General features: G+C 44.0%; 1 protein-coding gene across 4 annotated transcripts in view; it reads left to right on the top strand.

Annotated features, from left to right (window-relative positions):
* The first annotated feature begins 495 nt into the window (after nt 1-495).
* SIPA1L2 (signal induced proliferation associated 1 like 2) overlaps nt 496-26,118 on the top strand; it is a 272,367-nt gene continuing 246,744 nt past the window's right edge. For all 4 annotated transcript variants that reach the window (XM_036919231.2, XM_036919229.2, XM_036919227.2 and 1 more), the window contains exon 1: nt 496-632. The gene's annotated coding sequence lies outside the window, so the exon portion shown is untranslated. The remainder of the gene's footprint in view (nt 633-26,118) is intronic.

Genomic DNA, 26,118 nt, shown 5'->3' with positions numbered 1-26,118 from the left:
GGGTTTTTAACTTATTCCAGCCAGTGGGGAAAACGCGTCCCGAGGAGGACAGCGCCGGCTCCACCGGAGTGCGGGCCCAGTAGGCTACACCTCCCTCGAAGTCTCTAGGCGCCGCCCCCGCCCGCAACCCCCTCCCGGGAAAGGGAGCCCGAGACGCTCCAGGACGCGCCGCTGGGCCTGGGAACCGCGCACCGGCTGCGCCGCGAGCCTCGCGGGGCGGCGGGACGGACGGCGCCCGCGCCCAATGGCGGGGCGGGGCAGCGGGGGCCTGCGGACGGCGGCCAATGGGAGGCCGCGAGCGAGCAGGCGGGCGGGGGCCGGCGTCGCCGGGCGGGCGGACGGCGGCGTCGGGACCCGGCGCGGCAGACCGGAGCCCGGGAGGAGCCGGCGGAGCGGGTGGAGAACGGCGGAGGAGGAGCAGCTCAGCGTCCCCGCCCGGCTACCCGCCCGAGCGCAGGCCGACAGTCCAGCCGCAGCCGGCGGGTCCGGGCTGCCTCCGCCGGAGCGCGGCGCGGGCGGAGGCCGGGCCGATGGGCAGCCCCTGGCAGCGGCTGGCGGCGAGGCAGCGGCCCCGAGACGCGCCGCCGCGCGCTCGCGGGCTATAGCGGGTCCCGGCGGACTGCGTCTCCGAGGTGCGTGTGGGGCGGGGGAACGAGTTGCTGAGCGGGTGCCTGGAGCCTCTTCGGCGAGGTCTGTCCCGAGGTGCAGGGGCTGCCTTCGGGGGCGCCTCGGGGCTGACAGCGGGCGCCCTGAGCGGCGGGTCCGGGGCGCGGGGCGGGTCCGGCTCGCTGATGCGCGCGCGATCGGAGCCCCGGGTGGAAGAGGAGCGGCCGTCTCTGGTTCTCGCAAAGTTATTGATCGGCGGAAAGGTTATTCCCGTCCTGGGGACTCGAGCACGAACGAGGACCTCCTCCGCGTGCCCAGCAACTCCAGCACTACTGGCCTAAGTGCAGAGATAAAGGTTGCCCGACTCCGTACACTCGGCGCGCAGGCGGGGGACTCGCTGAACTTGCTGCTGGGCCCGTTCCCCCTGGAGGGTGTGCGCCCCGCGGCGCCCGCTCCTGCGTGTACCGCCGCGAGCGCCGGCTAGCGACCTGCTCACTGAGCCCGACCTTTCGGCGGAGTCCCGACGGCGCTCGCGTCTCCGGGCCCCGCTCCACCCTGAGGCCCGGGGCCTGTTGGCCTCCCCCTCCCCCCCGTTATTAAAGCTAGTTTGGCCATGTCCTGGGAATATCCCCACGAGTACCTACAGATTAATTTTCAACTGTGCGGCAAACCCAAAGAATCAATTTCGGTTCATCATCGACAAGCGCGAGCCGATGCTTTTCGGGAAGAGAAAACAACTTGGCATTACCCCTCTGGGAGGTATTTGTCATCATTAACCTGCTTCAGTTAAATTAATTCAGCCCAAGATGACTCCAGCGTGAGTACTGGAAAAATGAACTGCATTGGTCATGGAACTTGGTGGCATTAAAACGTGATTTTGATGAAAATAAGATTATAGATGTTTTGGATTTTGTTTAGATTTAGACTTGGTTTTGATAAGGTTGGCCTTCCAAAAAAAAATCTTGGTGACTCTCATAGGTTTGAGCAGTAAGTTCAAAATAGTCAGATTTTTCTTTTCTTTGCCTCTTTTGTCTGCAGTTTTCATTTCTAAATGTTAACACTAGATGGCTTTCCAATGACAAGCATTTAGTAAACTGCACTTTTGAGTTGCCTATCCAGATTGTAATTTTTCCAGTTTTACAATTAGTAATGGGGGGGACCCTCCAAAACTGTTGCCCTCTTTGAAATACATTCTGCAAAAAACCAATATTTATGCAGATATTAAAAGGTGGCCTACTGTTTTCTGGCACTTCTAAAGATGAATTTCAAGAGACAACTTGGTTACTGTTTTTAGCCATAGATTTAAGGATGTCTGTTTCATGTTTTGGGTTATTTGAGAAATTCAAAGTTCTACAGTGAGGTTTGTAATTGTTTTGACAACATTTCCACTCATAATGTTTACTACTTAATTTAGTAGTTCACTGCTTGATTCAGAGAGGTATAAAATACAAGATTGAGAAAGTGCAATCTTTCTTGAGTTTTGGTTACAAATAATACTGCTTCTTCCTTAAGATTCCAATGATGATGCTTTTGGGGAAAAGATGTAGTTGAAAAAAAAAATATATATATATATGCATGATTCATACCAAGGATAGTGTCGGGGACATCTTTCTCTCCAACTGATAATTTGTTTTTTCATATCTAAGCTAAACACCTTTTTGAGACGTTCAGTAGCCTGTATGTAGTTGGGTATTTCAGCAGTAGAGGTTATCAATTACATGTTTTAAGTACTTTTTTTCTAAAGCAAGATCCTAGCAGCCTGTCCAAACATTGCCTAGGTAGGCACACTTCTTTAAAAGTTGGAGAAATATCTTGAAATTATCTTCATAGCTGTCATTTCTTGTGTGTCTTGCCTAGCTTAAAATATGACATGTTGAAGTTGTTCTAAATTAGAGTGTATTCATAAATAGCTGAAGAGGAAAAAAACAGTAACTCTAGCAAACATCTGGGAAGTAGGAAATGAAATGAAGTCAGAAACAGCTTTTATCAGTACTCACATGCTACCTATAGATGGGGTGAAATGAACTTGGATAAGAAGCAGTGTAAGCATTTGGTCCCAAAAATGATGCAAGAGATAAATTACAGGTATGGAGCAAGAGCTGCTGGCTTTGGGGTATTGGCTGCAGATTCTTCCCAGCTGGTTTAAGTGTATATTCTTCATCAAATGGTTTTTTATGTTTTTAAACCTTAGCCTTTCTCAGAGCTTTAATTTTATGGAATGTAATAGGGGAATTATCAGCACATCATGATTTGGCTTTTATGATGCTTCTCATAGTTAAAGTTGTATAGTATGTATTTGTAGGTATTCTTTTTTCCCCCTCAAGATGGAATGGTATTTTGAAGGGTTCTTGATACCTGTGCTTAGTAAACACCTATTCACCTTGGGAACCTTTTTTACCTGAGGCAAAAGGAGTAGTGGGTTGCCCATTTTGAAAATCTATTTTTGAACATGAGGAAACACTGGTGAGCTAACCCTGAAAGGGCTGTTGCCTCGTAATTGAAACTGGTTTGAAGGTGTTGTGTTTGGTTATCAAGACTAGCGTTGTGTTTACTGTATACTTTGCAAAGAATTGTGTGTTTATGTGGATACAGACCCCTGCCCCCCAGCCATAATTAGTAAATGCAAGTTTTTTTTGAGATTGAGAAAGGCACTGAGTCTTTGAACTCATGATCTACTTATGGTGGTGGTTTAGGGTTACAAATCCTTTCAAAGACATGCTGAACTTGAAGAAAATTTAGACTTATTGTTAACCAAAAAGCAAAGTTTTTCTTTTTGAACGTGAATGAAATACAAAGTATAGTCCTAAAGATACAGGGGGCCATGTCACAGATTTTTCTACTTGTATTGTGTGCCTAAATCCCTTGTGGGGTGATAGAACAGAAAGAGTATTAGGCAGCAGGGACAGGAACCTCCAGTTTCCTGCCTCTGCTGCCTGTCACAAATGAGTTTGGGAAAAGTATTTCCAAGCTCTCTTGCAGCACTAAAATTTTAGGTTTCCTTAACATTTAAAATAAATGTATTAGTGTAATAAAAAATGACAGGTTGGAATAGTTTACGTTTTTTCATGATTGTGCCTCTTCCTTGCCTTATAGTAAGTTTGTGAACATGCATGAGAGTTGTCATTACTTGGTTTCAACTTTGAAATCAACAATTCAGGAGTTGCTTTTCTGTTCCAATCACATAGCTGTGACTCCTTTTGAGAGCTAACAACGTGATAGGAATTTAAATGCTTAGTAATTTCAGAGAGAAATTATCTTGATCTTTTTGAACTTGATTCATGAACTTTGGTTCCAAAGAGGGAGGGGGCCAGGTATGACCCCAGTAGAAGTTCTGTTGAGAGATTTCGCATTTATCAATTCCTTGTTACATTTTTTTTTTTGGTACAACATTGTATAGCCAAGTTGGGTGAGAAGACAGAAGGTTATCCCTTCATGTTGTTCCTATACTGTTTGTTTGTATCTACCTGTAAAATTAAAAAAGAAAAACAAAGCAAATTTAGGGATTGCCAGATTTGCCACTGTTTGATGTTGCAACATGAATTTATAGAAAATTAACAGCAATTACTATCTACTATCAATGCATTTCATCAACTTCCTTTGAAATACTAAAAAAAAAAAAAAGAGGAGTGAGAGTGGGGGGAGAATATGCATATATGGGTGTATCAGACAGGCTAAAGGAAGATTCTTCCCTTCCAGAGAGCAGTTGTTAAAATAATCCCACACATGCATGTATACCCTCTGTACACAGACACTTTTCCCTTTTGTATGGACAAGTCAAAACTTCACTAAGGACCAGGGTTTGGAAATCACTGGCCTGCCCAATTTATCCTTCTTTGGTGCTTGGATTCCCATGTATACTCTGCAAGTGGTCTCCAGCAATACCTGAACATTGCTGGGAGGGGAGGAGAGCTCCACCTTTCTGATGTTTTTGATTCCTAGAAAGTGTTTTTTTTTTTTTCTGACTATAGAATTGAAATCTAATTCTACCTGTTTATTTGAATTCTATTCCCTTAGTGGCCTGCAGAACAAACCCTTTTGTAGAGGTATTTCAGTTACTTACTGAGCAATACCTTATCAGAGTAGGACCCAGAAATGCAGTCCCCTCATTCCACTTCACCTAGATTGGAGGAGCAGTCCTTCCTTCAGCTTGTCTGTCCTCCTTGCTCTGATACCCTCCAGGTTTACATTTGCTCTTCTGATAGCCATGCTACACAGACTCAGTTTAAGTATACTAAAACCCCGAACCCATTAAACCGCATTTTCTCCTGTCTTAATGTCATTGCAAGACCTAATATTTGTTGTGTGCTTCATTTTGTTTTATTGTAGCTGGTTCTTCCCCTGGTGCTGTTAGGAATTTGGTTCTATTATTGAGCACCTTTGCCTGCCCCTCCCAAAGAAATGCTGTATGTATATTAGAATAGCCTGTTTATATCTTTATGTAAGTCACTGACAAAAATTGTTCAACTGGCAGAACCATGAATCCTGTCTCTGGAAGCTTCCCTCTAGATCTACAAGGAGTCACACTCTTTTGGTTACAGTTAAGAACTAATTCACATTAATTTCTTACAATGAGCCTACATCCGGTCTGCCTTTTTCACACAGATATCCTGAAAGAGCCTGTCAAACCTTCTTTGCTAGTTCTGCTGGCCAAGTTATTCTAAGAAAGAAATTACTTCATTATTAGTGTGTCCCTACTAACTAGAACCATGCTCTGCATCGTTGATGATTAAGAAATATTTGAGAAACTAGGGCTGTGTGGTGATCAGTGACCTCTGAAAGTCTTAGGCACTAAAAAGATTATGGGAAAAATCAGAATGTCATTGGACTTTTCTTAAACTTATTTTGTTCCTTGGTATTATTCTGTTTTGAATTGCTTTCAGATAGTGGGGAAGAGAAGCATTATCTTTTCCCATTTTCCCAGTGTTTTATTTAGTTGGTACTCTTCCCTATTTCATAAACATTTTAGCTGTAAAAGATCTCTTGAGCTCTCTCTGACAGTAAGATTACTCCATGTTTTTCACTTTTACATATTTGCTAAATCTGCTGGAAGAAGCTCCCAGTTAGTTGAGCTGTTGAAGGAATCAGATTAGTCCGAAGTAGGCTATTTAGTTGCGTATTCAGTTACTTGCACATAAAAGAGCCTGGGTAAAGACCTGGTGTTAATAATTCCTACTGTGGAAAGTAAGAACTCTTAGGTGAACAAAAAGTTAGGTGTGCTGAGATGAATTACTGTGCAGACTTGAAAAAAATTTCTGACTGTAATGTCTAGGGCATAGTAACATGGTAGTCAGTACAATGATTGCTTTCCCTGCTTTCTAGAGAGGTTTTGAACATGCATTTAATGGTTTCTTGTTGAACAGTGGATTTTCATGTGGCTCAGGAGTAGCTCTGAGATATAGTTCCTCTTTGTATTGAAGTTTCTAATAAGTAATCTTAGGAATTATACTTTTGGTTATTCATAAAAGACAGGCTGTTATTTTGACTGCTTAATGCCTTAATCCAAAGAACAATTATTATCTTTGTAGTAGGTTCTCTAAACTTTTACAGTGTGCATCCCATCTATACAAAATCAACTGTCTAAATGTCAGTTTGTGTATACCTATGCCTAATACATATGTCTGTATATATATGTGTGTGCATATGTGTATAAATACGATATATATAATAATGGATGTGTGCCACTTCACCATGCTAAAATATGGATGTTATAAAATATAAAAATACAGATTTTAAGAAAGTGGATATTAAAAGTAAATAGAAGTTTGGACTTCTTCTGTACTTCAGGGGCCCTCTTGTTATCCTTTGAAATGTGTGGCCCCATTCTAGAGACCCCAGCTCTACTACCCTCTCTGGTTAGAGTTCATGACTGGAAACAATTTATGAGTCCTGCAAGGATCTGGTGAGGAAAGTTTAAGGAAGACTCTACCCTTAATAGGTCTTCTGTATTGTATTTGTATTTTTTCTGAGGACATTTTTTACTGAGGCCTGTTTTCTTCGAGAATTTCTTGTGGGTTACTTACTTAGTTGGAGAGTTTTTGTTTTTTTGTGGGGGGCACAGATAATGTAATGGGGGAGACTGTTTTCCTTTGAAGGTTTCCAGTTACACTCTGCTGTTTAGGAAGATTCATACCATCACAGGTAGCTGGTACCAGTCCCACCAACAGAAAAGGACATAACTAAACATATACTCACCCAGAAACTTCTAAGAGTAAGAACAACTTTAAAACTAGAAATTACTAGCATAGGCAGTGGTGTGTTATTGGCTGGACCTAAAGCACACAATTGCCCTTAAGGGGAGGAAGTTTAGCATGCCTAACATCCTAGCTTCTGGAGGGAGCATGTGGGCAGCAAATGGAAAGGGAGCCAGAAGCCATAGCACCTGCTGCAGCTACCCAGCTAAACTAGCACTTCCCGCTCTGCCTGCTGCCTCTGCATTCTTTCCAACCCCCTATTCTATTTGATTGTAATCCACAGCATTTACTATTGCTGTTACATTGTGTATTCATTTTTGTATGTTTATCTTCAGTCTCACCTCAATAGACCATAAGTACCACATGGGCTGGGACGTTTCTGATTTACTGCTGTATTCCCTGTACTTCCATGGTTTTTGCCACATGATAGGCTCTTAGCAAATACATATTTGTTAAAGAATGATTGAGAGCCATGGGTTTAAACATGAAGGAACTGGGTACCTTGCTTTTGTTGAACTAAGTAGTGTTGCCTTAAAGTTCTGACTATTTCTATTGTAAATGATCTATCTAAAACAACCTCTTATATCTTTTATGGAGCAACCTCATTTTGTATCTTTTCTGGAGCATTTGAAATGGTCTGTGATTGAACTCTGAGACAGACCTGGTAAAAAGGGAAGGTAGTTTCTGAAGAGGCTAATGGCAGAGTCCCATCTGAGACATCAGGGCCTTCACAGCCCATTCAGAGGGTGCACCCCTGGGGCGTGTGGCACCCCACGGGGGTCCTTCCTTTCCTGAGAGAGCAAAGCTTTACATCTTTCCCAGGGTTCAAAGTCTGGTCCCAACAGACAACTGCACATCCCTGTTGGAACTAGGTGAGGCTGCAGTTCACTTTAAAAGCCTGGTTTGGGCTCATTACTAAAGAGAACTAAAAAGGAATGGTTTCTGAATTGTGCACCTTTACCTTTAGTTTTTTTTAAATCTCTCAGTCCATTAGAGGTAATAATTTCTACAGGAAATAATGCTTTTTAAAATCCCATCAGTAGTATATAGTACTCTTCTTGTTGATTTAGTACTTTTAATTTGAGGACTGCAAAATACATTAGAATATTATTTATGCCTTAAATAGAGTAGCTGCTCAGTGAGCCTAGTTTTAATTTCACAGGTAGAAGTCTTTAATATCCTGACATAGTACTAATTCCTATATTATATGAACTCAGGGAGAAAGCATTCTGACTCTTACTTGTTTAAATTTGTGTATTAAGGTTGTGTATCTGCTGTAATGAGAGATGTAGCAAGGCCAAGAGATTAGCCTAAATCATAGTAAGGCCTAAACCACCTTCTTTACCATCAGATTTTATTTTTTGAGGGTCATTATAAGTCATTTACCTAGAATAATAGACCTATTTTTCCACATACAAAGTTTAAATGATGACAGGAATGAGTGCAAGAGGCTAATGTTTTTGATTGAGGAGCGGAGCAAAGGATTGGGAGAGATACTCCGAAAGATAAATTAAAAACAGCTATAGGGCCTGGTCATTTATGTTCTCTCACATACGTAGCAAGAACCTTCTAAGGCTGATGGAATTATCTCCTTTTGCTGAGGCAAAAACTAAGGTTTAATGAGAGAGGGCATCATTTTCTGAATTTTAGCTTCAGTCTCTGTGCTCCAACTACAGGGCTCTTTCCTGGGTTCCACAGCTGCTTTGGGAGGTATGCTTGGTCTCCATCAGTCATAAAAGGAGGAGGGAGTGAGTAGAAAAGGTACTTGCATATGAAAACAGTGGAATTACGCAGCTAACTGCCCCAGAAAGGGTGGAAATTGTGGCCCAGGGTTAGGCTAATAAGCTTCTTCTAGTCTGAAACATGCCCTGCTCTATCAGCCAGGGGCACTTGTTATTAATTAGAAATGTTGTAATTTGTAGTGAGGTAGCAGTTCTGCTGAGTAAATCAGGTTTCCGATTCTTTGTGGGGGAGTGGGCTCTTCTGTGATCATGCGGAGAACATTTCTCTAGCCCTTGAGTCTTTGCCAAGATTAAAAGAAGTAAATATAAGAGGAAAAACAATTTTTGTTTTGCATTTATACTTTCCTAGATTTGCATATTCTTTGTGTAAGCCAGTTGAATGTGAATCTCTAAATAAATTTCAAGTATTTAAACATTTAAAAGGATTCATCCCCAGTACTTTACTCACCCAAAGAATAAGGGTTTACAACAAAGAAAATAACCCCCTTGCTGATGTAGCCCATGAAGACTTTGTTCACCTTGTCATTGAATTATAAAACATTAACAGCAAAGCTAGAATTGGAGCTTTCATTGAAATGCTTAGCTGGCTCCGTTCCAAAGTATTGTTTCCCTGGTAGAGAAAGCAGGACGATTTGTTTAAAACTGGCAGTGAGCCAGTCAGAAGAGCTCTGACGCAGTCTTTGCAGTAACTACTTTGCTCCGACTGCTAATTTTAGGGCACTGAAAGCTGGGTGCTGTCTGATGACTGCCATCGCTGTGCGTCTGATTTCATGGAGTTTTCTAAATCCGTGCCCTCAGTCTGGCTTCCGACTTCTCAGTTCTTCTCCAGCTGAGCTGTAGAGCGGGGTGTGTGGAGCAGGCACGGATGTGTGGATCGAGGGAGGAGCAAGGCCCTGGAAGGGTTTCAGGAGATGCCACCTTTAATTTTAGGATTTTGTCAGTCATTCCATCAATGAGTACATGCCCCACGTCCACATTCCTTGTTGAGGAGTGTGAGAAATACACTCACTGGTCCAAATTCAATAAGGGGACACGGAGACAAAGAGAACAGTGGAGCAAGGCTTTAATGACGGTCTTGCAAGATCAGGTGTCTGGTGAGCAGGCACACCTGGGGAGTTTGGCGCCAGTAGTTTATCTCCTAGTGCGCGAGTCCCTCCCCTGGTTCCTCATTGGGCTGAGTACTACAGGGTTCACATTCTTCCCTGGACGTCGCCTAAGCCAGTTATATTTTCCCCTTATATTTGTCTTAATTTTATTGGTAGGTTTAAAAAACTCAAATCAAACTGGTATAGCCAGGCCCTTACTAATTCCCCCACCCCCACCCCCACTCAGCTGAGCATCTTCCACCACGTGGCCCTTTGTTAATACCTTACCGTTGAAATGTTTAAACATCCTGGTGGGAATAATCACATTTAGGTTTTATGCTCTTTCCTAACAAGGATGAGGAAAAGGGTAAGTAGAGGCCACTATCTTCGTGGAGCAGCACATTGACAACATTCCCTTGTTTGTGAGCTGGCTTAAAATTCGACTTTTACCTTCTCCTTTTCTGGGAAAGGTAAAGCTAAGGAGAAAGATAATACTTCTGTCAAAACAACTCGGCATTGTATGGAAGAGCAAAAGAGGGAATCTGCTTGCTGTTGCAGGAGGTAGAGGAGGAGGTGAGAGGTTGTTTTGTGGCTTTGTTTAACCCACTGGTATCCTGGGCAGTGAGCATAACCCAATTTTAAATTGAGGCTGTGAGACCCCACAATCTTGAGGTCTCTTTAAACTAAGATTTCTGAGGTAGCAGGGGTGCTTAGGATGTGAGACCCCCCAGGGCAGGGGCCTATTCCTTCATCCCCGTCTCTGCACCTGGCAGCCGTCTGGCACAGCCAGCACACTGGCCCACCCTGAGCAGTCCAGGCCTCATAGAGACCTTCTGGTCATCCTCTGATCAAATGTCTTCACGTTACTGATTTAGAAACTTAAGAGAGTGATTTAACAGCGAGGCCTAGTGATAGGGAGATGAGCTGCCTTGCTGGGTGATGGGCTAATTCCCCATTCTCCTTTGGGTGTTCTGGCCTAGCTGATGGCCGTGCCTTACAGGAAGGATTCCTGTACCTGGGAGCCCTGGGGAGTGAAGGCCCAGTGGGCTGCTGAGCATATGGTGGATTTGTATAGTTGGGAATATATTTGTGGAGAAGATGCAACCCGAGTTAGGCTTTGGAAAATGATTGGGATTTCAGTTTTTATTGAGGGGCTCTTGTAGGCAGGGACACTCCTGGTGCTGTACGGAATGAAAGATGGGACCATCTCTCAGCTGTTCGTTGGATCCTGGTACTGTGCCCATCAACTCACTCAACCTAAGGCTAAACTCATCCCCTTGCCTAGTTTAGGTTTTGCAACTTAAAAAATGGATTTTATGAAACATCATAGGAGAGTGATGGATTGTATTTTCAAAGTGGTGATTAACTTGCCTATCAAGTAAGATAGGCAACCTGATTTTTTTTTCCCAGTGTAATTTGCTGAAACTTATAGAGTGTGTCATAAACCTAAAAAAAATTTGGAGAACATTATCAATGTGCTTTTCAAAAAAAAAAACTTAAGATATAACTGATCTATAACATTATATTAGTTTCAGGTGAACAACATAATGATTTTGATATTTGTGTATATTGCAAAATGGTCATCACAATATATCTATTAACATCCACATAACACCACACATAGTTACATGTATTTCTTTCTTTGATGAGAACTAAGATTTCATATAAGCAATACAAGATTATTAAGTATAGTCACAATGCTATACATGACATCCCCAGGACTTATTCCTCTTCCAGTTGGAAATTTATACCTTTTGACCACAACGTTTTGGTATAAAATTACTGCATCTGTTTCAGTTGTTTGTCGAGAGAATGTACACACAGTATTATATTTGCAGTTCAAGGTCACATGCTTTAAAACTTTATATTTAGGGATTTATAACTTTTGGGAATTGATTTACCAAAGTGATTTATTTAAAAATTATTCTGCATAATCAAAATTGTTCACTGAGGCAGCCTTAGAAAGTGTGGCTGTGGCACATGAGAATTCACCCTGCTCGGGGCATCTTGTCCACCATGTGGGGCTGGTCTCTGGGATGTGCATTAATTTGCTGTGCACTGTTGCTTCAGTTCACTTTCATTTTATATCACATGAAATAATAGCAAGGGCTGGGTAAGATCTGCATTCTTGGTTACACTCCAAAACAAGAGATTTTAACATAATTTACCATATACTTTTCCTTGACTTTTGATTGTGCAGATTTTCAAACAGAGAGATGAGCGGAAAGCGTTAGGTAGTATAGCGCATGCCCCTCTACCTACCACCTAGATTCTACGAAGCATTACCATCTTACTGTATTGCTTAATAAAACACATACCCATCTCGACCATCAATCCGATTTTCCCTGGGGGTGTGATTTCAAAATAAGTTGCACACATCAGTGCACTTCACCACCAAACACTTCAGCATGCCTATCATAAATGAGTTTAAAACGTTTCAAGTCTCTTTTGAAGTCAAATTTATGAAGTGAAATGCATACATTTTAAGCATATCGTTCTGAGCTGGGACAGATGTGCACACCACGCAACTCATAGTTCTATTAGGATATACCTGTCACTCCAGAAAGTTCTCTCGTGCCCCTTCCCAGTCACCTTACCTCCACCTGCCCCCACCCAGGCAACCACTGTTCCTGTTTCTTTTTTCTTTGCCATAGGTAATTTTTGCCTGTTTTTGAACTTCCCGTAAATGGCATCATACAGCAGGTGGGTATTCTTCTATGTGAGGCTTTCACTGTGCATGTTTTTCTACTTTGCTATATGCTTTAGAATACATTCCAGTGCCAGACTGGATGGGGCTTCACTTTGGTCACACACCTTTTCAAAGATCAGGTTGTCCAAGAGATTTTAGGAACAAATTTCTTTTAGGCATTTATGTATTTTTAAGTCTCATCTTCCCCATTCCCAACAGGGATCCGGTTTCGCCATTTTCTGACTGGTTCTCTTGTGACCTCTCACCCACATATTCAGAAAACCAGGTGCTTCTTTTGTTAGTTTGTTAACACTTGCCTTGCTGCAGGGCCAGCTGGCTGGGTCCAGCTCTTAGTGTTCACCTGAGCTCTCTTATGTCTGAAGAGATGGATCCTGGCACATTTTCCATTTATTTGTGTGTGCTACTTGGAAAATTTGAGGTAAAAGAAAACACATCTATTTCTTTTTGCAAAACCCATTCTTACCTTTATGATTTAAAGGTAAAGAAGATTTTATATAAGGCTTCTCTGAGGAATAATTTCTAGTTAAATGCAATAATTAGTAAAATTAAAATTCTATGACTGGTTTTGTGACACTGTATGGAGGAGACTAACCAACTAAACTTAAAATTCAGGAGACTTTCAAATCGCCTTTGCTGAGGAATAATGGCTAGCAAAATAAAATCCTAGTTGACTTAAAATAAAATTCTAGACAATGAACCGCCCCCTTTGCTATGCCTGCTGTTACTGACATTTTTGATAAGGAAAATATTCAACACAGCCGTCAAGGTCAGCAAACTGCTTTTTTCCTCCAGTTGGCAAAGCACTCCCAGCTCCCCCCTCCCCTCCTCCGGGCTCCTCTTTTGCCCTGCACATGCCAAAATGCCACATATCAAAATAATATAAATTGCTCCCTTTGCTTGTGCTCAGGGCTCAGACCTTGGGAGATTACTCCCCTCTGAGCCTGCCGGTGTGAAATAAAACCTCAACACTCCAAGATCTCCGAGTGCCACTTGGTTTTTCCGTCAGTGATCCAGTCCAGGTTTTTTCAGTATTTTCCGTAACATTTGGTTCCCTGACTGGGAAACCCAACCATGCTGGCCCATTGTTGCCACCAGTTTGGGGCAACGGTGGGGCAGTGAAGGAACAGGACATTGCAATGGAGAAGGCACACCCTGCCTGATCTTTCGGCAGTCTCCCACCCGGTTGCCCTGGGCCAGCCCCGCTCTGCTGTTCCTGCCCCACTGTTACCGCTAGACTCAAGGAGGCTTGGCAGGTGAGGACCTGGTTCTGACGTTGAATCCAGTAGGGCCCTGGGGCACCTGACCCAGCCAGTCCCACCTGTTGGGGTAGATGGGGAGCCTGATCACCTCATGGAGACTTCTTAGAAGTCTCACAGGTAGATATTCCCAGGGGGGAATGTTTAAACTCTGGTCTGTGTGTGTGTGTGTGTGTGTGTGTGTGTGTGTGTGTGTGTGTGTGTGTGTGCAGGGCGGCTGAAGTCATTCAGTCTGCACTGAATCTGTCATTCCACGGCCTGTGCTACGGAATCTGAGTGGGCCGTCATCTGCTTTCGCGGCCAGACGTCATGACATATCAGTGATTCAACCTCAGCTGACCTGGCCCAGGACTTATACGGGTGCACCTTAGTCAAGGCTGACCAAAGTCTCCATGAGGCGTGTGAGTGGATGGGCATCTGACTGGTCTTTCTAGAGGAGGCACCCCTCCCTTGTCTGTTGTTGCGGCACCGTCCATGGACATGTCATGGGGTCAGGGCATAGTAAACCCATAGTCCTTGACACTATGATCAAGAATTTCAGGAAGGGATTTTTGGAAGACTACCGAGTGAAATTAACTTCTGGCAGGTTGAAAGCCCTATGTGAATCTGAATGGCCCACCTTCAGTGTAGGGTGGCCTCCAGAAGGGTCTCTAGATGTCCCAACAGTCCGTCAGGTCTGGCTGATCATCACTGGAGATCCAGGTCATCCTGACCAGTACCCATACATTGACTTCTGGTTAGGAATTGCCCAGACTTTTTCCCCTTGGGTGCAGTTCGCTTGCAACAGTCAGGGACAGGGTAGGGTCTTAGTTGCCTCAACAAAGAAGCGTGCAAAGAATCAGCAGAAGCCTGAGCCTCTGCAAATTTTTGCTGGTGACCCAGAGAAAGAGCTAACATTGCCCCCATCTTATGTGCCTCCAAGGCTGTCAGCACCCATCTCCCCAGTCCCAGACACCCTGCCGCTGTTGGCCTCTCTGCCACCTCCAGAACCAGTGGACCCACTTTCTCTTGGACCAGCAGCCAGACTGCACCCTCGGCCAGGTGCAGGTGCCCTTTAGATGCCGGTGCGAGAGACATGGTAGCTGAGTGATGTGATGGGAATGGGACCACCCGGCCAGGCCGGTCCATGCTTTACTACCAACCCTTTTCCACGACTGACCTCCTCAGTTGGAAACACAACACCCCTTCATACTCAGAGAAGCCACAAGCCTTGGTTGATCTAATGGAATCCCTCTTCTAAACCCATCGGCTGACCTGGGAAGACTGCCAACAGCTTTTCTACACCCTGTTCACAATGGAAGAGAGGAGGCAGCTGGAGTTCTTGACTGGGGTGCATGGGCTGAAATTGCTGTCCCTGAGAGGCACCCCAAGAGAGACTTCACCATCCCTGAGGGATGGCACCAGATCTGCCAATATCAGGATGCCCTCCTCCAGGGGATCAAAGCCAGGTCCAAAAAGCCTATGAACATGACCAAAGTATCTTTAGTCACTCAACTACCAGGAGAGACTCCTGAGGATTATTATGAAAGACTGTGTGAAGCTTATTGCGTGCATCTCCAGCCCCTTCAATCCTGAGTCACCAGGGAGTCAGCAAATGGTCAACACCTCAGTCATAGCTCAAGCCACCCCAGACCTCAGACAAAAGCTCCAAAAACTTAAGGGCTTCGCTGAGATGAATATCACTCAGCTGATTGAAATTGCCAACAAAGTATATCTAAACAGAGAAGTTCAGGCCAACAGAGAGGCTGAAAGAAAAATGAAGTAAAAGGCCAGCTTCCTGGAAGCTGCCCTAAAAGAAAGAGAGATGACCAAAAGGCAGAAAAAAGCCGGCTGCCAAGAGGGAGAAAGCCTAGGATGCCCCTAGCCGGGGACCAGTGTGCTTACTGTGAAGAGAAGGGGCACTAGAAGAACAAATGCTCCAACTGAGGCAAAACCCCAAAGCCCAGTCACTGCCGGTAGGATCCTCACATGGAAAGGCTGATTAGTCTGGCAGGAGCAGACTCAGATTGACAAAGACCAGGCTCTCTCACGCTTGGCCCCCATGAGTCCACAGTCAAAATGAAAGTGGGGGGACTACACATGACTTTTATGGTTGACACAGGGGCAGAAAACTCTGTTGTCACCCTCCCCGTAACTCCCTTCAGTAAAAAGACTGCAACTATTCTCAGAGCCACTGGGACATAAGCAGTCCAGCAACACTTTTGCCAAGCCCGCCAGTGTGGACTTGGAAGCCCCAAAGCCTGACATAAGTATCTCTACCTGCCCTAGTGCCCTGTTCCCTTCTTCAGCCAATATATACTCTCAAAGCTCAGAGACCAAATAACTTTTGAACCAACTGGATGTACCAGCCTCAAACTAAACCCAGGCCAAGAAGAGCCAGGGTCCCTCATACTGGCAATAACCACACCCAGGGAAAAGGAGGGGAGACTATTCTGTGCCCAGACTCTCTCAAGTAGCCCACCTGAATTCAGAGCTGCTTCCCCTCAGTATGGGCTGAAGACAACCCACCTGGACTTGCTCATAACTGAGCTCCTATCATTGTAGAATTGATTCCGGGGGCCCAGCCACAAAGCAGCAGTACCCCTTCTTACAAGAGACAAGAGCAGGCATCCAGGAACACCTGATCAGACTCAAAGAGGCAGGCATGCTGAGTGTCAGTGGCCCTGGAACACCCCACTTTTACCAGTCAAAAAGCCAGGAGGAGGGTACTAGCCTGTTCAAGACCTGTGAGCCATCAATGGAGTGACTGTGTTTGTTTATGCCCAGTGGTCCCAAATCTGTACACTCTCCTCAGCCAGATCCCGAGGTCTGCCAAATGGTTCACTTGCCTAGACTTAAAAGATGCCTTTTTTCTGCCTCTGGCTGGCCCCCCAAAGCCAGCTCTTGTTTGCCTTTGAATGGACTGAACCAGATACGTCGTGGCAGATGCAGTCAACATGGACGCAACTTCCACAAGAGTTCAAGAACTCATCCAGTCTCTTTGGAGAGGCATTGGCCACAGACCATGCCAGCTTTCCAAGGGAAGCCATGCATTGCGTCCTCCTGCAGTGTGCAGATAACCTCCTCCTTGCCAGTGACACCCAGGAAAATTGTGCAAAAGGCACAAAAGCCCTCCTGCAACTCCTGTCAGACTTAGGATAAAAAAGAGCACAAATCTGCCAGCACCAAGTCCGGTATTTGGGCTTCCTCCTCACCCAGGGCAAAAGGGCACTAGGGCTGAGGAAGAAAAAGGTCGTTATCTCCTTAGCCCGGCTTCAGATGAAGAAAGCATGAAAGGTTCCTGGGGGCCGCCAGGTTCTGCAAAATCTAGATTCCCAGATTCTTGGCAATGGCAAAACCCCTCTACAGACTTCTGGTGGGGGGCTCATATCAAGAACCCCCTGTCTAGACAAAAAAGGCAAGAGCCACCTTCCTGGAAATAAAGGCTGCTTCAGAACAGGTACCAGCCCTACGCCTGCCAGTTACAAAAAAGCCCTTCAGTCTCTTCATACATGGAAAAAATAGCCCCTGAAGTTCTCACATAATTGTTAGGCCCTGGCAGCAGCCGGTTGCATATCTGTCAGATAAAAAAGCTAAACCCGATTGAGGCAGGATGGCCACCCTGCCTCAGGACACTGGCAGCCACAGTTCTATTCATTAAAAAAGCAGATAAACTTACTCTGGGACAAAAAAATTAATGTCAAGATCCCGCATACTGTTGTGTCCCTCTTAAACACACAGGGACACTGATTCCTCTCCAACTCTCAGCTGTCACAATACTAAAACTCCTCAAGGCTTTCTGGCTCCCAGAAAATGTAGCAATTCTGCATTGCAAAGAACACCAAAAAGAAAACAACCCTGTAACACAGGGGAACCAGCTGGCAGATAAGGCAGCTAAAACAGCGGCCAATAAAAAACAGATAAAGCTCCTTCCCTCATCATGGCCCTAATGCCCCCAGTGGAGGCCCCTCTACGCAAGTACACTGAAAAAGAGGAAGACTGGGCCATGGCTGAAGGAGCCACCCTAACTAAAAGAAAAAAAAAATGGTGGTGGTTGCTGCCTGACAGACACGTCTTTGTCCCAACTGCAACCAGAAGGCATCTAGTCAGCAAATACAATCAGCTCACTCACCTAAGGAAAATTGCACTAGAAGCCCTCCTCAAAAAGCAATACTAACCTGCCTTTGTAGCAGATGCAATACAGATTTTAACTAAATCTCTCAACATTACCTGGAAACTCCACACTGCATACAGGCTACAAAGTTCAGGGAAAGTGGAGTGAATAAATCGCACCATCAAAGGAACCCTAGCTAAGTTTTACCAAGAAACTGGCCTCCCGTGGCCGGACCTACTGCCCCTGGCTCTCCTGCATGCTCGCTGCACACCTGGGACTCAAGGCTTTTCCCCTTTTGAATTAGTGTAGAGACACCGTCCCCTCTGTCTAGGAAGCCTCCCAGAGAATCTACACCAGATAAGAAATAACAGAATGAGAGAACAGCCCCAAGCCTAAAGAGCTACCCTAAATAAGCTGCAGTAATAGAAAAGAGCCCTGATCTCCTTAGGGACCCCAGTACATTCCAGGCTGAAGACTCAGTCTGAGTCAAAAATTAAAAAGGTACCCCCTCAAACCTCAGTGGACTGGGCCCCACAATGTTGTTCTAACTACTCCTACTACCCTCAAAGTTACAGGCATCACTCTGTGGGTCCATCATTCTAGAGTGAGAAGAGCCCATACTCCGGACAAAGATAGATCAGTAGAAAGCCCAGCCAGACCTCCAGATCCCTCCACCTCCACATCTGACAATTACCCTCTGACCCATGAACACCAGCACGCTGTGGATCTTGGCCCTCGCTGGAATGGAATCTCTCATCCTGGGCATTAAACTCTCTGCTGCTGCCCCCTCTGACTAAACTGTTCCTCAAAAAGCTGCCCTTCTATTGTCTATTGGCTAATTGTTAAGTTTTGCTGTGCTTACCTGTCTCTACTAGCTGAACTCAAGTCTCAGCCTGCATTTCCAAAGTACCTCTCTATAATGTTTAACTGTACAAAAGTTATAAAGTGCATGGTCATCACCCAAGAGAGCTGCCCTCAGTGGCCCTACACCTTTAGCACCTGTCCTCTCACAAATAAACCAGCCTGAGTATAATGCTCAGCTGTATAAAAGTAAATTAGGACTGAAAAAAACTGAGTATTTTTGTTAAGCACAGGCTTATCAAGAATCTGAAGGACTCATTTCAACCTGTACACACAAGGCCCATACAGACAAATGCATAAAAACATAATCATTTGTGTTCTTCACAAAGTACTCAGGTCTTTAATGAAAAAGTCACAAGGAAAAATCTCCTAGCTCAAAGCAATTAAAAGTATAAATACAAGCTGTTATAACCCTATCATAAACCATAAAGATGATGCTCCTAAAATGACATGTTTAAAGGGGCATCAGAGGGGGGAGTGATAAGGAAAATATTCAACACAGCCATCAAGGTCAGCAAACTGCTTTTTTCCTCCAGTTGGCAAAGCACTCCCAGCTCCCCCCTCCCCTCTTCCAGGCTCCTCTTTTACCCTGCGCATGCTGAAATGCCACATATCAAAATAATATAAATTGCTCCCCTTACTTATACTCAGGGCTCAGACCTGGGGAGATTACTCCCCTCTGAGCCCACTGGTGTGAAATAAAACCTCAACACTCCAAGACCTCCGAGTGCCACTTGGTTCTTCTGTCAGTGACCCAGTCCAGGTTTTCCAGTATTTTCCATAACAATATTTTCCGTAACATTTTGAGTTGCTAACCCTCTCCAGCCATGAGCAAAACTAATAAAACATTTTTCTCAGCAGTGCTGGTTTAAAGGCTTTTTTGTATACACAGTGCTGTCAGTGTGTGAAGATTTTTCTGTAGGGCTGTCTTGGTTAGGGAGTTCCACCTGCTCTAAAAAAGACTCTAAAATGTGGTGTCCAGACAGGACAGAAGTTGACTTCTTTCTTGTGTCACAGTCCGAGGTCTAGGTGGGAGGTTGCTCTCCTCCATCCGACACTCAGGGGCCCAGATTCCTTCCATGTTGCTCCACAACAGGGCCTTGGCCTCAGGTGGAAGACTGTGGAGCATGTCAGCCTGGCTGAAAAGGGAGGGAACACCCAGCAGGTGGTCATCTGAAGATCCCAGAAGGGGTCTGCATCTCGTCTGCTTATAACTGAGAGCTAAATGACCTGCCCATACCTAACTTTAAGGGGTCCTGGGCATTGATGTAGATGACCATCCACATGCTTCTGTTCTAGTGCATGTCATTGGTGGTGCCTGTTACATAGTGGGTGTATGCATTCATTTGTCAAAGACTTACTGCATGCTCTTTGTGCCAGATACATTTCTGGGGATGGACTGGGTTGTGGTGGGTAGGCAGACATGGTTGTTGCTCTTATGGTACTTTGATTCTGGAAATACAGTAGATCTTCTAATGATACTAATTTCAGTAGATTTTTTTTTTTTTTTTTAAGTTGGAGGCAGTGCTGTTTTCTCCTTAAAGTGCAGTTTAGTTCTGGATGGAGGAGTGGAGGGTAAAGTCTAATAATAATGAGATTGCAGACAGATTCTGTAACTGAAAGAAATGTTACTAAGGACATGGATTAGGGGATGTAATAAAGGACCTAGTCTCTTGCTTAAAATTCAGACTCATAATAGAAGGCTTAAGAGACACTTGATGAATGGAATCATGCTACTTATTTATTCAGGAGCCAGAGGGTTTCTCGGGAGCAGAAACCTTTTGAGTGTCTGCGGGGTGCTCTGGTCTGCATGCCATTCACAAGGAAGTACCATTGGAGTTCAGGGGCCATCTCCCACTCCAAGAGGAGCTGTGCCAGGGTCACTGGGCAAATTGTAAGGAAACAGTTGTGCTGTGATTTCCCCTCCTCTCTAATGAGCTAACATTACACTGCATTCGCCTGGAAGAACTTTGAATAGACTATTTGCCAGCACCTTGAAAGGCTCTTGAAGTGACAGTCTGATTGATCAAAGTGGCCGCTTTGGAGACTGTGTGGAGCAGATGGAGTCCAGGCTTAGGGGGACAAGGTTAGTGCCCCAGGTGCCAAGGGTGTGAAGGTGGAGAGCCAGTGGCCACCATGGCTGGGCTCTGAGGTTTTTGTTCTCCAGAGTTATTCAAGGATGTATAGCTTGTGCTACCAAACAGAACATTCCTTCCAGGCGGTCACCGCATAGCAGCCATCATGTGCTGTGAACATGAGCTTATTTGCCTTCAGGTGTTTGAGAGGAAAGACTTACGCTCACTTGCTAGTCTAAGCTGAGAGACCTTGCCCAGCTTTGGATTTAAACTTTGTGTTTTCCTTGAGTTTGGAGTGCTTGTGATCTTGAATGATGATCTGCAAAAGGGTGAAAACCTAGTGATAGGGTTTCATTTGTTACTGTCTACTAACAAATTAAAAGTGGGGAGTCCATTCATGGTTGAAACATATGATACTTGAAATTTTTTTCAGGGTGAAAAGGCTGAATGTTTTTCTTTAAACAGGAGCATAGTGGCATTTTGAGAATCTGGAAGTTGCCTTCATTTCCTCTCATTGGCTGCTATCTGCTCAGGGTATGTTGCCGATGGGTTCTGCTGATTTTGCTAATTTTGGGCCAATAATTGAAGTGTGGGAGGTTTCAGGGAACCTCCTGAGCAGTAAGCACGCAGCTGTTGAGGATAACTTTGAGAGAAGAGGAGTGTTTCTTGAGCCTTTCATTGGATTTGGGGGTTAGTATCTGCAGCTAAGCGGCCACAGTGGCAGGTTTCCAACGCTTACTGTGGCCATTTGGGAGTGTTTGACATCCTTTTGTTTGTGGTGAACAAAAGAGCAGTATGGAACTTGATCAGCTCGATCAAGTGTGCATAAATTCTGAGGATGGTGTCTCTACTCGATTTGAACTGAAATATTAAATGTATGTGTAAGGGTGGAAAACTAGCCTGGTGATTTATTGGTGTCTGATGAAATCTTGCATTAACGTGCCTCTGAAATGTATATGCTCTTTGACAACATTAATGGGGAAGCATTTATAATGGTCTTTACCCTTATAAACTCACTATTGCATCAACTGAAATTCTGTATCTTTTTCTGCTTTCACAGTTACATGAAATATGCAGTGTGCTTCCCTATGGGGAGTATGGGCCTGTAATTCACAAGATATTTAGTTTGATTTGTTGGTCAGGTAGTTGGAAGGAAGAGAGAGCGCTTCTAGAGGGGGGAGAAGGTTTCTCCAGGGTGAGGTCTTCATGGGAAGAGGGGGAGGAGATGCCAAATAAATTGAAAATATTCTAATAATTGTCATAGAAGTGGTTTTGATACAGCACCCTCCCATTAAGTGTTCTCTGTTACCACTGGACTCAGAATAAAGACCTCCTGCACCACGCCTCCAGTCCTGTGGGCAATTCTTACATTGCTGTGTTCAGAACCTTCCTGGCTTCCTGTTGCTCAGATGCTGGGTATGTTCTGTGGGTTAAAAAAGCGCCCAGCTCCTGAAAGACCACATTGTGTTCTCCCTAAATCGAGATGAACTAATTTGACCTACATGAAGAAATTTTTTTTGCCATTGATATCGTTTATGTTGTTCAACAAATGAAAAAGTTTTGAATCCTTGTTAACACCTGAATGTTCAGATTTCAGGGAATTTTCAGCATTATTTGAAGGCAGTTCCGTGACAACTTCAGTGACTATATAGAACATTATTATTAACACCTGGAGATATTCCACTTGTATCCAGAATAAAAGTGAGTTGTTGAAGATGGCGGCATGAGTAGAGCAGCGGAAATCTCCTCCCAAAACCACATATATTGATGAAAATATAACAAAGACAACTCTTCCTAGAATAGAGACCAGAGGACACAGGGCAACATCCAGACCACATCCACACCTGCGAGAACCCAGCGCCTCGCGAAGGGGGTAAGATACAAGCCTCAGCCCGGTGGGACCCGAGCACCCCTCCCCCCAGCTCCTGGCAGGAGGAGAGGAGTCAGAGCCGGGAGGGAGAGGGAGCCCAGGACTGCTGAACACCCAACCCCAGCCATCTGCACCAGAGTGCAGACAAAGTGCATACATGAGGTGCTGGATACTAGGGAAACAGGGCAGCAAGACTGGTGAGCAGGTCCCTGAGGCCGGCGCCATAGGACAAAGAAAAGGGAGCAGCTTTTTTTTTCTTAATTATTTATTTAAATTTTTCTTTTTTCTTTTTTGGCGAGTGCTTTTTGGAAGTCTTAAAGGGACAAGGACCCCAAAACTGGACGGAAGCGTCCCGGGACACTTAGTCCAGAGGCAGGGAATCTGGGGATCTCTGGGAAGTCTAACCCCCTGGGCAGCAGGGAGCACGAAGGGGCCCCTCTCAGAGATAAATAGCCTCCCGGCCGCTCCCCCTCCAATGTGGCTCCACCATTTTGGAGTAGCAGCCCAAGACAGGCCATGCCCACAGCAACAGCGGAGATAAACTCCATAGCAGCTGGGCAGGAATCAGAAGCCCTGTCTGTGCATAGCTGCCCAGCACAAGCCACTAGAGGTCGCTGTTCTCCCAGGAGAGGACGGCCACAAACCAACAAGAAGGGAAGTTCTTCCAGCCGTCACTCATCCCAGCTCTGTGAACTATTTCTATCACCCTGAAAAGGCAAAATTACAGGCAAACCAAGATCACAGAGACAACACCAGAGAAGGAGACAGACCTAACCAGTCTTCCTGAAAAAGAATTCAAAATAAAAATCATAAACATGCTGACGGAGATGCAGTGAAATATGCAAGAGCTAAGGGATAAAGTCCGGAGGGAGATCACAGATGCCAGGAAGGAGATTACAGAAGTGAGACAAACTCTGGAAGGATTTATAAGCAGAATGGCTAAGATGCAAGAGGCCATTGATGGAATAGAAACCAGAGAAGAGGAACGCATAGAAGCTGACAGAGAGAGAGATAAAAGGATCTCCAGGAATGAAACAATATTAAGAGAACTGTGTGACCAATCCAAGAGGAACAATATCCATATTATAGGGGTACCAGAAGAAGAAGAGAGAGAAAAAGGGGTAGAAAGTGTCTTTGAAGAAATAATTGTTGAAAACTTCCCCAAACTGGGGGAGGAAATAATCGAACAGACCATGGAAATACACAGAACTCCCAACAGAAAGGACCCAAAGAGGACAACACCAAGACATATAATAATTAAAATGGCAAAGATCAAGGACAAGGAAAGAGTTTTAAAGGCAGCTAGAGAGAAAAAGGTCACCTATAAAGGAAAACCCATCAGGCTATCATGAGACTTCTCGGCAGAAACCTTACAGGCCAGAAGAGAATGGCATGATATATTTAATGCAATGAAACAGAAGGACCTTGAACCAAGGATACTGTATCCAGCACGATTATCATTTAAATATGATGGAGGTATTAAACAATTCCCAGACAAGCAAAAGTTGAGGGAATTTGCCTCCCAAAAACCACCTCTACAGGGCATCTTACAGTGACTGCTCTAGATGGGAGCACTCCTAAAAAGAGCACAGAACAAAACACCCAACATATGAAGAATGGAGGAGGAGGAATAAGAAGGGAGAGAAGAAAAGAATCTCCAGACAGTGTATATAACAGCTCAATAAGTGAGCTAAGTTAGGCAGTAAGATACTAAAGAGGCTAACCTTGAACCTTTGGTAACCACGAATTTAAAGCCTGCAATGACAATAAGTACATATCTTTTAATAGTCACCCTAAATGTAAATAGACTTAATGCACAAATCAAAAGACACAGAGTAATAGAATGGATAAAAAAGCAAGACCCATCTATATGCTGCTTACAAGAAACTCACCTCAAACCCAAAGACATGCACAGACTAAAAGTCAAGGGATGGAAAAACATATTTCAGGCAAAAAACAGAGAGAAGAAAGCAGGGGTTGCAGTACTAATATCAGACAAAATAGATTTCAAAACAAAGAAAGCAACAAGAGATAAAGAAGGACACTACATAATGATAAAGGGCTCAGTCCAACAAGAGGATATAACCATTCTAAATATATATGTACCCAACACAGGAGCACCAGCATATGTGAAACAAATACTAACAGAACTAAAGGGGGAAATAGACTGCAATGCATTCATTTTAGGAGACTTCAACACGCCACTCACCTGAAAGGACAGATCCACTGGGCAGAAAATAAGTAAGGACACGGAGGCACTCAACAACACAGTAGAACAGATGGACCTAATAGACATCTATAGAACTCTACATCCAAAAGCAACAGGATATACATTCTTCTCAAGTGCACATGGAACATTCTCCAGAACAGACCACATACTAGCCCACAAAAAGAGCCTCAGTAAATTCCAAAATATTGAAATTCTACGAAACAAGTTTTCAGACCACAAAGGTATAAAACTAGAAATAAATTATACAAAGAAAAAAAAGGCTCACAAACACATGGACGCTTAACAACATGCTCCTAAGTAATCAATGGATCAATAAACAAATTAAAATAGAGATCTAGGAATATATGGAAACAAAGGACAACAACAACACAAAGCCCCAACTTCTGTGGGAGGCAGCGAAAGCAGTCTTAAGATGAAAGTATATAGCGATCCAGGCACACTTGAAGAAGGAAGAACAATTCCAAATGAATAGTCTAAAATCACAATTATCGAAACTGGAAAAGGAAGAACAAATGAGGCCTAAAGTCAGCAGAAGGATGGACATAATAAAGATCAGAGAAGAAATAAATAAAATTGAGAAGAATAAAACAATAGCAAAAATCAATGAAACCAAGATCTGCTTCTTTGAGAAAATAAACAAAATAGATAAGCCTCTAGCCAAACTTAGTAAGAGAAAAAGAGAATCAACACAAATCAACACTATCAGAAATGAGAACTGAAAAATCACGACAGACTCCACAGAAATACAATGAATTATTAAAGACTACTATGAAAATCTGTATGCCAAAACTAGAAGAAATGGACAACTTCCTAGAAAAATACAACCTTCCAAGACCGAACAAGGAAGAAACACAAAAGTTAAACAAACTAATTACGAGCAAAGAAATTGGAACGGTAATTAAAAAACTACCCAAGAACAAAACCCCTGGGCCGGACGGATTTACCTCGGAATTTTATCAGACACAGAGAAGACATAATACCCATTCTCCTTAAAGTTTTCCAAAAAATAGAAGAGGAGGGAATACTCCCAAACTCATTCTATGAAGCCAACATCACCCTAATACCAAAACCAGGCAAACACCCCACCAAAAAAGAAAATTACGGACCAATATCCCTTATTAATGTAGATGCAAAAATACTCAATAAAATATTAGCAAACTGAATTAAAAAATATATCAAAAGGATCATACACCACGACCAAGTGGGATTCATCCCAGGGATGCAAGGATGGTACAACATTCGAAAGTCCATCAACATCATCCACCACATCAACAAAAGAAAGACAAAAACCACATGATCATCTCCATAGATGCTGAAAGAGCATTTGACAAAATTCAACATCCATTCATGATAAAAACTCTCAGAAAAATGGGTATAGAGGGCAAGTACCTCAACATAA

This window comes from Manis pentadactyla, chromosome 8 (genome assembly GCF_030020395.1).
Source record: "Manis pentadactyla isolate mManPen7 chromosome 8, mManPen7.hap1, whole genome shotgun sequence".
NCBI lineage: Eukaryota > Metazoa > Chordata > Mammalia > Pholidota > Manidae > Manis > Manis pentadactyla.
Note: the sequence above shows the minus strand (reverse complement) of the source record. Positions and strands in the feature narration are given on the sequence as shown.